Source organism: Eriocheir sinensis, chromosome 24, assembly GCF_024679095.1.
Source record: "Eriocheir sinensis breed Jianghai 21 chromosome 24, ASM2467909v1, whole genome shotgun sequence".
NCBI classification, from domain to species: domain Eukaryota; kingdom Metazoa; phylum Arthropoda; class Malacostraca; order Decapoda; family Varunidae; genus Eriocheir; species Eriocheir sinensis.
In genome coordinates, this window is record NC_066532.1 from 10,912,336 (window position 1) to 10,925,768 (window position 13,433).

At 48.8% G+C, this 13,433-nt stretch overlaps 1 pseudogene; it reads right to left on the bottom strand.

Annotated features, from left to right (window-relative positions):
• The window catches only part of LOC127003118 (basic proline-rich protein-like), a 3,423-nt pseudogene extending 100 nt beyond the window's left edge, over positions 1 to 3,323 (bottom strand).
• Positions 3,324 to 13,433: the final 10,110 nt, after the last annotated feature.

Genomic DNA, 13,433 nt, shown 5'->3' on the forward strand with positions numbered 1-13,433 from the left:
GATGATGGTGGTGGTGGTGGTGATGTTGGTGTTTTTGGTGATGGTGGTGTTGTTGTTGTTGGTTGTGGTGATGATGGTGTTGGTGGTGTTGGTGGTGGTGGTGGTGGTGATGATGGTGGTGGTGATGGTGGTGGTAATGATTGTGGTAGTGGTGGTGGTGGTGGGGGTGGTGATGGTGGTGGTGGTGGTGGTGGTGATGATGGTGGTGGTGGTGGTGGTGATTATGGGGGTGGTGTTGGTGATGGTGGTGTTGTTGGAGATGGTGTTGTTGTTGGTGGTGATGATGATGGTGGTGATGATGGTGGTGGTGGTGATTGTGGTGGTGGTAGTGGTGATGGTGATGGTGATGGTGATCGTGGTGGTGTTGGTGGTGGTGATGGTGGTGGTGGTAGTGGTTGTGATGATGGTGGTTGTGGTGGTGGTGGTGGTTGTGGCGGTGGTGGTGATGATGATGGTGATGGTGGTGTTGTTGTTGTTGGTGGTGGTGATGATGGTGGTGGTGGTGGTGATGGTGGTGGTGGTGCTGGTTGTGGTGGTGGTGACGATAATGGTGGTGGTGGTGGTGATGATGATGATGGTGGTGGTGGTGGCGGTGATGATAATGGTGGTGGTGGTGGTGGTGGTGCTGGTGGTGGTGATGATGGTGGTGGTGCTGGTGATGGTCGTGTTTTTGGTGATGGTGGTGTTGTTGTTGTTGGTGGTGGTGATGATGCTGGTGGTGGTGGTGGTGATGGTGGTGGTAGTGGTGGTGGTGATTATTATTGAGTTGTTGGTGACGGTGGTGTTGTTGGAGATGGTGTTGTGGTTGTTGTTGGTGGTGGTGATGATGATGGTGGTGATGGTGGTGGTGGTGGTGATTGTGGTGGTGATAGTGGTGGTGGTAGTGGTGATGGTGATGGTGGTGGTGATCGTGGTGGTGGTGGTGGTGGTGATGGTGGTGGTGGTAGTGGTTGTGATGATGGTGGTGGTGGTGGTGGTGGTGGTTGTGGCGGTGGTGGTGATGATGGTGGTGTTGTTGTTGTTGGTGGTGGTGATGATGGTGGTGGTGGTGGTGATGGTGGTGGTGGTTGTGGTGGTGGTGATGATGGTGGTTGTGGTGGTGGTGATGATGATGATGGTGGTGGTGGTGGTGGCGGTGATGATAATGGTGGTGGTGGTGGTGGTGGTAGTACTGGCGGTGGTGATGATGGTGGTGGTGCTGGTGATGGTCGTGTTTTTGGTGATGGTGGTGTTGTTGTTGTTGGTGGTGGTGATGATGCTGGTGGTGGTGGTGGTGGTGATGGTGGTGGTAGTGGTGGTGGTTGTTATTGTGGCGGTGGTGATGGTCGTGATGGTAGTGGTGATGGTGGTGGTGGTGATGGTGGTGGTGGTAGTGGTGATGGTGGTGGTGGTGGTTGTGGTGGTGATAAAGTTGGTGGTGATGGTGGTGGTGATGGTGGTGGTGTTGGTGGTTGTTGTGGTGGTTGTGGTGATAATGGTGGTGGTTGTGGTGATGGTGGTGTTGTTGTTGTTGGTGGTGATGATGGTGGTGGTGGTGGTGATGGTGGTGGTGGTGGTGGTTGTGGTGGTGGTGATGATGATGGTGGTGGTGGTGGTGGTGGTCATGATGGTGGTGGTGGTGGTGGTGGTGATGATGGTGGTGATGAAGGTGGTGGTGGTGGTGGGGGTTGTGATGGTTGTGGTGGTGGTGATTGTTAGGGTGGTGGTGGTGATGGTGGTGGTGGTAGTGGTGATGGTGGTGGTGGTGGTGGTGTTGGTGATGATGGTGGTGGTGGTGGTGGTGATGATGATGGTGGTGGTGGTGGTGGTGATGATGGTGGTGGTGGTGGTGATGGTGGTGTTGTTGGTGATGGTGGTGTTGTTGTTGTTGGTGGTGGTGATGATGGTGGTGGTGGTAGTGGTGGTGGTGTTGGTAGTTGGGATGGTGGTGGTGATGGTTGTGGTGGCGGTGGTGATGGTGGTGGTGGTGGTGGTGGTGATGATGGTGGTGGTGGTGGTGATGGTGTTGTTGTTGGTGATGGTGGTGTTGTTGTTGTTGGTTGTGGTGATAATGGTGTTGGTTGTGGTAGTGGTGGTGATGGTGGTGGTGGTGATGATGGTGCTGGTGATGGTAGTGGTGATGGTGGTGGTGGATTTGGTGGTGATGGTGATGATGGTGATGATGGTGGTGGTGGTGGTGGTGGTGGTGATGGTGGTGGTGGTTGTGGTGGTAGTGATGGTGGTGGTGGTGGTGGTGATGGCGGTGGTGGTGGTGGTGGTGGTAATGATGGTGGTGATGATGGTGATGGTGGTGGTGATGATGATGGTGGTTGTGGTGGTGGTGATAGTGGTGGTTGTGGTGGTGATTGAGGTGGTGATGATGGTGGTGGTGATGGTTGTGGTGGTGTTGATGGTGGTGGTGATGGTGTTGGTGGTGCTGGTGGTGATGGTGATGTTGTTGTTCTTGTTGGTGGTGATGATGGTGGTGGTGGTGGTGGTGATGATGGTGGTGGTGGTGGTGATGGTGGTGTTGTTGGTGATGGTGTTGTTGTTGTTGGTGGTGGTGGTGACGGAGGTGGAGAAGGTGGTGGTGGTTGGGATGGTGCTGATGGTGGTGGAGGTGGTGGTGATGGTGGTGGTGGTTGGGATGGTGGTGATGGTGGTGGAGGTGGTGATGATGGTGGTGGTGGTGGTGGTGGTGGTTGGGATGGTGGTGATGGTGGTGGAGGTGGTGGTGATGGTGGTGGTGGTGGTGGTGGTGATTATGATGATGGTGGTGGTGATGATGGTGGTGGTGGTGATGATGATGGTGGTAGTGGTGGTGATGGTGGTGATGGTGGTGATTGTGGTGTTGTTGGTGATGGTGTTGTTGTTTTTGTTGGTGGCGGTGATGATGGTGGTGGTGGTGGTGGTGGTGGTGATGGTGGTGGTGGTGGTGGTGGTGATGATGATGGTGGTGGTGGTGGTGGTGGTGATGATGGTGGTGGTGGTGGTGGTGGTGGTGATGGTGGTGGTGGTGGTGGTTGTGGTGGTTGTGATGATGGTGGTGGTGGTGGTGGTGGTGATGGTGGTGGTGCTTGTGGTGGTGGTGATGATGGTGGTGGTGGTGGTGATGGTGATGGTGGTGGTGGTGGTGGTGATGTTGGTAGTGGTGGTGGTTGTGGTGTTGGTGATGATGGTGGTGGTGGTGGTGGTGATGGTGGTGGTGATGGTGGTGGTGGTGGTGGTGATGTTGGTAGTGGTGGTGGTGGTGTTGGTAGTGGTGGTGGTTGTGGTGTTGGTGATGATGGTGGTGGTGGTGGTGGTGATGTTGGTAGTGGTGGTGGTTGTGGTGGTGGTGATGATGGTGGAATGTTCAAAAAGAAGGGGAAAAAGTTAGTTGTCTATATTTTGCTTTGTCATTATTTTCGTTCACATGGATAAAAGTCAAGCTGAAATTTGTCCATTGAAACGTTTCCTCTTTTTCATTATTTCCTTATTACTTCCTGCTGCAGGAGAGAGAGAGAGAGAGAGAGAGAGAGAGAGAGAGAGAGAGAGAGAGAGAGAGAGAGAGAGAGAGAGAGAGAGAGAGAGAGAGAGAGAGAGAGAGAGAGAGAGAGAGAGAGAGAGAGAGAGAGAGAGAGAGAGAGAGAGAGAGAGTGGCTGCCACCCCCTCTCCCCCTATTTTATGAGTCTTTTTTTTCTCTCATTATTTGCATACTATTTCGCTTTCCTTTTCGTCCTGAATTAGCAAAATAATCCATATGTTTTACCTCCCTCCCTCTTTACCCTGTCTCTCTCCCTCGCGCTTGTTTCCCTGTTTCCTGGGCTCCAGAAAATGGGGGTTGGGGAGGGATAGGAAGGAGGTAAAAAGGAAGGAAGGGAGGAAGGGAAGGAGAAAAGGAAGGAAGTGGTGTCGTCAGCCGCTTTCGTTGACACATGCTAGAACGCTTACACGCACACAGGAATGTACGTTACAACGGCGAATAGGTTTCCTTCATATAGTTACCACAACCAGTTTGTTTGTTGGTCTGTTTAGTGTAAACAAATGCAATACTGTACGAGACACAGTTATTACCTCATGGTAATGCCAAAATAAGTAGTGTATGTACCAGAATTCATCCTTCTCCTCCCTTGTGCATTTATTCCTGCCATTCTGTCTTTTTCGTTTTCGTTTCACACTCTGTATTGCCTGGGGGTTGAGATGGCATGTTCCTCCTTTCTCCTTTGTTGTTTACTTGCAAAAATAAACTATTAATCAATCAACACAAGCTTGTGTCACCTGCCGCGCTAATGCCATCAAGAGGGGCTTGCTAGAACGCACCTAGTGCACGCTACACACGGCGGTTAATTATAGCCTATAGGTTTCCTTCATTACAGTCACCACAGCCAGTTTGTTTGTTGGTCTGTTTAGTGTATCAGCTAAAGCTTTATAAATAATAAATGCAAAACATATACAGTACCTATACGAGACAGGTATATATACTTGTAACAATAATAGTATCGTGGTATCGTACAGGTTGTTGTACATCTGGCAGTCGGCAGCCGTTTCATCGCGTTCGTTCCATAATGCATCGACTGTGTTTCAAAATGATTGGTGTCGGTTTCTCGAAATATTCGTGTGTAGCAAAATAACGAGGATTCATATGCTTCTTATTGATATCATATGTTAATCTTGGGTATTTTCTGCTTTTTTCTGTAGGACTGTTTTTGTTTTAACTTGATAGTAAAAAAAAGTGTATCGTTTTGATCGAAGTGCCTGAGGGGTGGCCAGATCTGGCCACCCTCGGAGCTTGTAGTGTTAAACATAACACTTAACAAGAACCTCTTTTAAAAATAACACTTAAAAACGGTTAACACTCCACCCTCAGAAGGCTTATGGCCTTGGTGGAGTGCCTCCTATTGTCCTTAAAAACTGTGCTTCCGTGTTGACACCCTGCCTGGTCAAACTCTTTCCCCTCTGCCTGTTAACATCTATCTTTCCTTCCTGCTGGAGCTACGCCTACATACAGCCTGTACCTAAGATGGGTGACCGTTCCAACCCCCCAAACTACCGCCCTATTGCTTTACTTTCCTGTTTTTCTAAGAATTTTGAATCTATCCTAAACCTGAAGACTCATAAGCATCTATCCACTTCTGACCTTCTATCTGATCGCCAGTCTGAGTGTTGTAACCCGCAATCCCGGGTCACACAGGGGCGACGACACACTGTTTGTATTAGTGACACTTGACTTAAAATTCTAGTACTTTAGGAGTATTTAAAGGAGTTCGTAAATGGGGTGATGAAACGGTGTCGCCTTTCTTATATGTATTTTATTCTACCTTAATACTACTTAATATTACAGAGGGTAAAAATATTGTTTAAACCAGCGACTGGCTTACTAGACTCAATGAGTCTTCAGGTTTTCTTTCACTATTGGTTACTGACGTTAACACTGGTATAATATTGAGTAAAAACTCACACAATAAAGTATCATAGAAATATAATCCTATGTAAAACTAAGATAATAGAACACAATAGATATGTTAGATACGCTTTCCTCTATGGTAATTCTTCACTCCATACTCACAGTAGCAACGATGAATGTTCTACCCATGTTGTCTAGGGAAGGACAACTGAGTGTCCAGCAACGAACAGAGTGCTGGTTAATCTGAGGTCAAGCCTGGAGAAAATGCTTCTTATATAGGCAGACATCGCGAGGGTAATACGTCAGGCGTGAGGAATACATCCAACTCACACCGAGCTCATACAATAATCTACCTAACCGACATGCTTAATTCACGCGGTGACGCAGCTTTGTTTTCATAACATTTTGTTCCGCGGCTGATCGTGTTTTGGCCGCGGTGATTGTGTTTTGGCTTAGAGAGATAAGCGGGTGCGTTAATGGGCAATTACAATTGTGTATAGGTTGGTAAATGAACAGTGGGGACAATCATGTGTTGGAGTCCGTGTTGTGTTTAGCGGTCGATACCGCTGTTGTCATCGGAAAATATTGCCGGTGAAGATGATGATGACACGAGTGGTGTCGCGGCTCGCGGGGCACCACATACCCCCCCCGTTAAAACCACGCCACGTCCTCGTGGCACGAAGCGGTCCGCCCGGCGGACGACCATGGAGGGCCAAGACGGGGATGGCGGGATCGTGGGGGAGGAGGCCTGCGAGAGACGGGACCTGAAGAGACAGAAGAAGGCCACCCCACCGGCGACGAAGACGACGCCGAGGAGGAGCAGCCACCCCCACCAAGGGAGGAAGGGGTCGAAGGCAGGGACCGGAGAGACGGATTCCTGGAGCGCGTGAAGTGCTGGAGGGAGGTCCAGCGGGGGGGCCCGAGGCGGCCCGGGCGACGGCGGCGGGGGGGGGAAGGGTCCAAGGGGAGTCTTGGCCAGGAGCGATGAGACCACGTCACGTCCGATGTGGAAGGGGGCGCGATGAACCGTCAGCGGGGCGTCACCGTCCATAGTAGCAGAGCCAGGGAGGCTGAAGGCGTCGGAGTGGGCACTACAGCCCATACCGAGGCTGAGGAGACCCGTCCCGTTGATGGTCTGCCTGTATTTGGAGACCGGGCTGTCCGGGCAGACCATGGTGACCATCTGGGGAGTATCGGTAGAAGACCCAGCCCGCAGGAGACGGGATGAAGACCGGGGAAGACTCTGAGGAGAGACTTAGAACACAGCGAGAGGGCGTCTGGGCGATCGAGAAAGAGAGCGATCTCGCAGCGCTGGACAGAAGTCGAGTAGACAGGGGCGACAGGGGACATACATAGAGCAGGTGGTGTTTAGTACAGCGGTCCAAGGAGTCAAGAGCATATAGTGAGTGCGGTCTTCAGAAACCGCAAGGTAAGTGGAAAGCGTGTCGGTGTGCAGAAAATATGGAGTTACATCAAGATGAAAAGGCAACGCGTCCATTTTAAACACATCGAACACGTCAGAGGATCCCCTTTCATGGGGATTTGTAAGTAGAAGTGAAGGGTTCCTGAGGAAAGCGTACCTTTAGAAATAACCCTAGAGACATCTCTATACAATGCTAAATATTCATGTGCTGCAGGAAAAGTAAGCCTGGGTAATGGAGTGACGCATTGCTGAGCACACGAAATAGTACATCATTTGGAAGGAGGAGAGGAAACCTGCGTTTGGGACAGCTGCTGAAGGCCAAGCTTGAGATTCAGAGTATCATGATTTAGGTCACTAAGTGCCAACTGAATGAGAAGGATAGTCTCCAAAATACGCATTTCCTTCAATTTGCCAGGTTTTAGTGAGAACTGACGGATAATAGCTGAGGCCAAAGCCGAGGCGGACTCTAGACGGGAGATGGCAGAATGAATATGACGGAGGTCCCGAACTGTGGCGTTGAGGACTTCCTGATGGAGGTTAAGTTGACGTCTCTTCTGTGGACAGAGTGTAGAGCTGGGAGAGCTTCCCGTGTATCACATCTATTTGGGCCTGAGTGGCCGTACCGAAAAGGAGGTTGCTACGAGCCAAGGAAATCCACGGCCCTCGCTTCTGGCGAGTCCGAAACGGGCTTCCATCTCTACCACTCATAGCCGACAGAAAGCTGTTAAGATCTTTGAATAACTTCTCAAACTCAATGTGAAAAGAGTCTAGAGTGCGCCTGAGTAGACCAACAGTAGGGAACGATTGATTCATATGTTCAATCGACCATGAAACTTCCGCTGTTAGATTTGCCACGTTGATGAGAGGACGTTGGATGTCGTCCGTCTTGATGACGACGGGGACAACATAGTACCGTCCTGTCAACAGCATCTTAAAGACTGGGGAGAAGACGAGGCCGGGACGAATGGGTTGCTCCAGGGAGGGATCAAGGGAAGACAAGGAGGCAACACCCAGGCTCTGTAATTATCGGGGCATCAGTTCGTTGGTCGTTGGCGATACTCAAGAGGGCGGTCCATCACATTGGGGAGAGAAGGGGGTACCGTATTGGATCGTAATGAGCGACTGACACAGGGCTCTGAAGGAGCTGAGGGAACCAATGAGGGGACCTCTGAAGCATCTGAGGAGACAGGAGCCGGTGAGGAGAGCTCGGAAGGAGCTGGAAAGGACAATGGCAGCGGCTCCTCGGGAGAATAAGTCATGGGGAGTGGGTCCACTTCTACTTGATCAGGGAGAGGGTATGCACGCCTGACATTAGGAGAGTCATGGAAGCCAAGAGAGTCCTCGTGAACGACCTGAACATTATTTGTGTGAACTGTCTTGATCTTACCACCTCTAACATGACGCAGTCGTAAGACTACAGGGCTTATTTTTCTAGCACCTAAAGGTCCATTGAACAAGGGCTGGAGCTTCTTTGGTTCGCCCTTTGTACATACATGCCTTAAGTAGACCCGATCTCCTACTACCACCTGTTTGGGTTTGGATTTCCTAAACATTCTTTCTGACTCCTGCCATCCTATATCTAGATTGGTCTGACATAGTTTATAGGTCTTGCGCGACACTAGAAGTAAATGCTTTATAGCTGTCAACATCATAACAAGGTTGGAGTTTATTCTCAAGCACTTCAAAAGGAACATTTGGGTCCCGAGAGAAAAGCAAGAAAATGGTGAATCTTTCAGAACACGGTGGTAGGCAGTGTTGTAGGCGTGTGTTGCAACCGGAAGCATTTGGTCCCAGATACCGCGATTGTCCGCACAAAGTTCTCAAGATATTTATTAAGGTGCCATTAGGCCTTTCTATCACACCGTTTGCAGACGGGTGATAAGGAGTTGTCCTTAGATGATCAATCTGTAACAACTGAGTCAACTCTCGTAAGAGAGTGTTGACGAACTCCTTTCCTTGATCCGTGACTAGAATCGGCGGGATGCTGTGTACACAGACTACGTTCTTGTAGAACGCAGCTGCCACTTCCTTGGCTGCCTTCGTACGAAGGGGTTGCTACCAAGAAGCGTGACAGGACGTCTATCACTGTCAGTACATACCTATAGCCTTCGTCTGAAACAGACAAAGGTCCGACAATATCCATATGGACTCTGTCAAACGGTTGGCCAACCTCTGGATACCTCATAAGTGGAGCTGGCGGGATCCCTCTTAAACCGACAACAGACAGGACAAGATCTGACATATTGCTCCACGTCCGCCTTCATTCCCGGCCAGTACGCAAACTTGCGACAGCGTGCCAACGTAACCTTAGTGCCTCCATGCCCTGCAGGTAGCATGGAATGCGCCAAAGCTAACGCGTTAGGAATGTAGCTTGGTGGAACGATAACCAGTCTTTTCTGCTTGTTGTATTCATCGCAAACATCGCGATAGAATGCCGTTCTCTACACACTTCACTAAGAGGCAGTTTTTTGAAGTGCCTCTTAGCTGCATTTAACGTTACATTGCTCCTCTCTGCAACCTTTCTCTCATCTCTCTCATGTACGTTACCACCGGTGGTTTGTTCAAAAGCATGCTTCAATTCTCTCAGTTCAGGATCGCGATCCTGGTGCTCCATGAGTCCAGCAAGACTCCAATGGAGAAACTTATCCTGTTTGTCATGTCCCTCCGGAGAGGCGACAGACATGTCCTGTCCACCCGTAAGGGTGACAGACATAATTCGAGCATCCAATTCGCCTTCTATCACGTCACTCTCCTGATTCCTAATCCTTGACAAAAATCTGCTACCATGTTGCTGGAGCCTGGGAGATAATCAATACTAAAGTCAAATTCTCCTAGAAGTGTCTGCCAGCGTGCAATCCTGCTGCTAGGTACTGTGCTTTTAACAGCCAAGTCAGTGGTCTATGGTCCGACAGGATGTGTATCCTATAACCCAAGATAAGGGGTCGGTTAGTACTGAGGCCATAGATGACTGCTAAAGCTTCTCTCTACCGCTGAGTAGTTACGTTCTGCTCCATTCAGGGTTCTACTAAAATATGCTATGGGACGTAAATTACCATTTTCATCCTTTTGTTGCAACACACCACCTATTGCCTTATCTGACGCATCTGTGGTGAGATTGAAGGGCTTCCGGAAATCCGGAAAGGCTAAAACAATGTCAGTCGTTAGACTGTTCTTTAGTGTGCTAAATGCATGCAATGCCTCTTCATTCCACTCCAGATGTGTCTTATCATTCTTGGTTACTTTCTCCCTTTGAGTAAATTATTAAGTGGGGATGCTATCTTGGCAAAGTCTTTAATGAATTTCCTATAAAGTTAACCAATCCCAGGAAACCTTGAAGTTCTTTGACTGTTTTCGGAGGAGTGAGTTGTTGCACCGCCTGTACCTTTGAGGGCTGAGGCTTCAAGCCAGAAGCACTAACAATGTGACCCAGATAATCTACTTGCTCTTTGAAAAGGAACACTTATCTAGTCTTAAGGACAGGTGAGCCTTCTGCAGTCTGTCCAAGACGGCATGGAGGTTCTTTAGGTGATGCTCCATGTCTTTCCTTGTACTATCAAATCATCAAGGTATACATGTACAATTCTTCCTGTCAGACCTATGAGAACTTGATTCATGATCCGTTGATAGGCTGCAGGTGCTGTTTTTAATCCAAAGGGACTGTAGTGAATTCATAGAGGCCATAAGGTGTCGTGAAGGCTGTCAAGTGTTTAGATTCCTCTGCCAATGGGACTTGGTGGTAGCCCTGGCGCAAATCAAGGAGGTGAATTTACTTTCCCTAACTGTTGCAAAATGAGGTTAATGTTAGGGAGTGGATGTTTGTCATCAATCAATTCATCGTTCAGAGCGGAAGTCGAGACAAAGTCTGACTCCACCATCCTTTTAGCAACAGGGACTAGAGGTGCGCTGTAGGGTGACGCACTAGGGCGTATAATACCCTGGGCCTCAAGGTCCTTGAGCTGAATCTCTATTTCTTTATGATATTTTACTGGTATTGGGTATGGCTTTTATATATAGGCTTGTCATTTTTAGCCTTAAAGTGTGAACATAATAGGGGTAATAGTGAGTGGCTCGTTTTTAGAGCAAACACATCAGGATACTTGCAGGTTAAGCCCTTCAGACAGCAATTTTCCCGTTGTGAGGGTAAAATAGCTCGTCTATCAGCTTATCGAGTACCATCTGCTTACTTGACTGGGTGACAGGCGGCTTTGTAGCTGTTTTGTGACAGCCTACACATTCATTAGTCGATGATTGATAGTATTCTGAGTGACAAGAATAAATGTGTCCCATCACTTCACCTGTTGGCATCTCAATAGTTTCTTCAGTTGGGTTAGCATAGGGAATGATGAATTTGCCTTTGGTTTGTTTGACGTTAGGAGTTAAGGTTACTAACCCGGGAAATAAAAATGAAGAAGGGATATCATTGGACCTTGGGAGAAATAAGGCTTGCTGGGCTCTGCCAATCTCTGCCTCCAGAGTGACATACCCTGCCGTGCCTGGGAGCAAGGACGCCACGTTAATAGCGTATGCTTTCACTGGTACTTCCTCCATCTCGTCTAAAGTAGGTTTAAGGTCGGTTAGTCAATCTTCTGGGTACGGGCTCATATCGTCCGCCGCCAGGGAATGTACTTCCACTGGGTAGGCGCCCACCATTACACTAAACTGCCCAGGTGTGGCCAGCGGTGCAGCTACCACATTTTGTCTCCACATAAATTCTAGGCCCAACAAAACTGCTGTTGGTAACACTATACCTTGTGATATTACTACACACTTTTCTATAATTTCTCCGTGCCCAAAGTCTACTACTTCGGCTATTCCTTTATTAGGGAATTGACACCGATCTACCCCTTGTATGGAGAGAGGTTCTGTAACTATCATCTTCCCGCCTACCTTCCTAAATAAATCTTCTATTAGGGACGCTCCTGCTCCTGTGTCTAGCATTGCGTAAACCATCTCCTTTGGTGCATTAGCGCCTACGCACAATCTCAACGTGAGGGCGTTGGTAGGGCCGTGGACTGCCGCAGCTACTCTGGGGTCGTTTTTTTTTTTTTTCTTCTCGTAGTCAGGGTTGACCCAGGAGCTACGGGGTGAGGGACCGGCCGTGTACTCCGGGCGCCAGGCAGCGCAAGGCGAGACAGGCTGACGCCTGTTTCGAGTGGGCTGGTACTGAGGGTACCGAGAGCCCGTTGGTGGGTGGTAGGCACCCTATACTGCCTTCCATATGTGCAATCGCGAGCCATATGTCCTACATACCCACAAGCATAACATGTAGGTGGCGTGGGCGCGTTCCCATATGGGCGTGTAGGTGGCGCGGCGTGCCGTCCTCCCCTTTGGGGTATCGGGTAACGTGACTGGCCTGGAGGGCGTGGAGGACGGGCTTGTGAGACATGTTTGGGTCCGGATGCCTGGGTGGAACAGACGTTCAGCACTTTTATTTCTTTGGCGATATCGGCATCGGATAGCTTCGACTCTGGATAAGCTTTAATATACTCATACCCTTTCTTTAATACCTTCTGTGGGTCCCCCTTTTCTTCCTCCGTTAAGATGAGTAAGAGGGCCGGAGGGAAAGCCTCTCTGAGCCGTAAAGCGGTTATCTCAGTTAGGAAACTGGCATTGTCAGGCTTGAGAGCGATCAACTCGTCTCTCAATGTCTCCAGGCGGATGAGGAAGGTGCGGATGTTTTCTCCTGTCCGCCGTTTTGCCTCTCCCAATTCTTTCTGGAGGACCGAAAAGGTCCTTACTGTGGGAAACACACGTAGGAAGTCTTCCTTTACTTTTTCCCAATCCTGTCCACATCTAGTGATACAACCGAGGAGATGATCGCGCTGCTCCCAGGGCATATTGTTTGGCTAACTCAATCTTTCCGGTAGTGTCCCAATTTGCCTGTGTCCGGCTTTCAATATCCTCTATCCATTTCTTTGCTAGCTTATGGCATGGGAGGTTTGGTGCTTTGCTACTTTTTTCTTCTCCACCACAAAATATAAGAGTCCCTGCTCTCTACTAAAATCATTCTAGGTATGACGGCTAAGTAGCGTGACAAGATCATCCTGGGCATGGGTGATCGATTTTCCATCTTCTTTTGTGGGGGGAGGGTTCTTGCCTTCGTCTTGCATTTTTAACTCTAAAGTCTTATTCCGTAATTCCAAGAATAACTGTCTTCTCCTCGCTTTCGGATGTGGACATACACCAGTACAATACCAATATAAACCAATATAAATCGCAAGTTTCACCACAAGTTTCACCACATGTTTCACCACATGTTTCACCACCCCACACCTGACACCAATGTTGTAACCCGCAATCCCGGGTCACACAGGGGCGACGACACACTGTTTGTATTAGTGACACTTGACTTAAAATTCTAGTACTTTAGGAGTATTTAAAGGAGTTCGTAAATGGGGTGATGAAACGGTGTCGCCTTTCTTATATGTATTTTATTCTACCTTAATACTACTTAATATTACAGAGGGTAAAAATATTGTTTAAACCAGCGACTGGCTTACTAGACTCAATGAGTCTTCAGGTTTTCTTTCACTATTGGTTACTGACGTTAACACTGGTATAATATTGAGTAAAAACTCACACAATAAAGTATCATAGAAATATAATCCTATGTAAAACTAAGATAATAGAACACAATAGATATG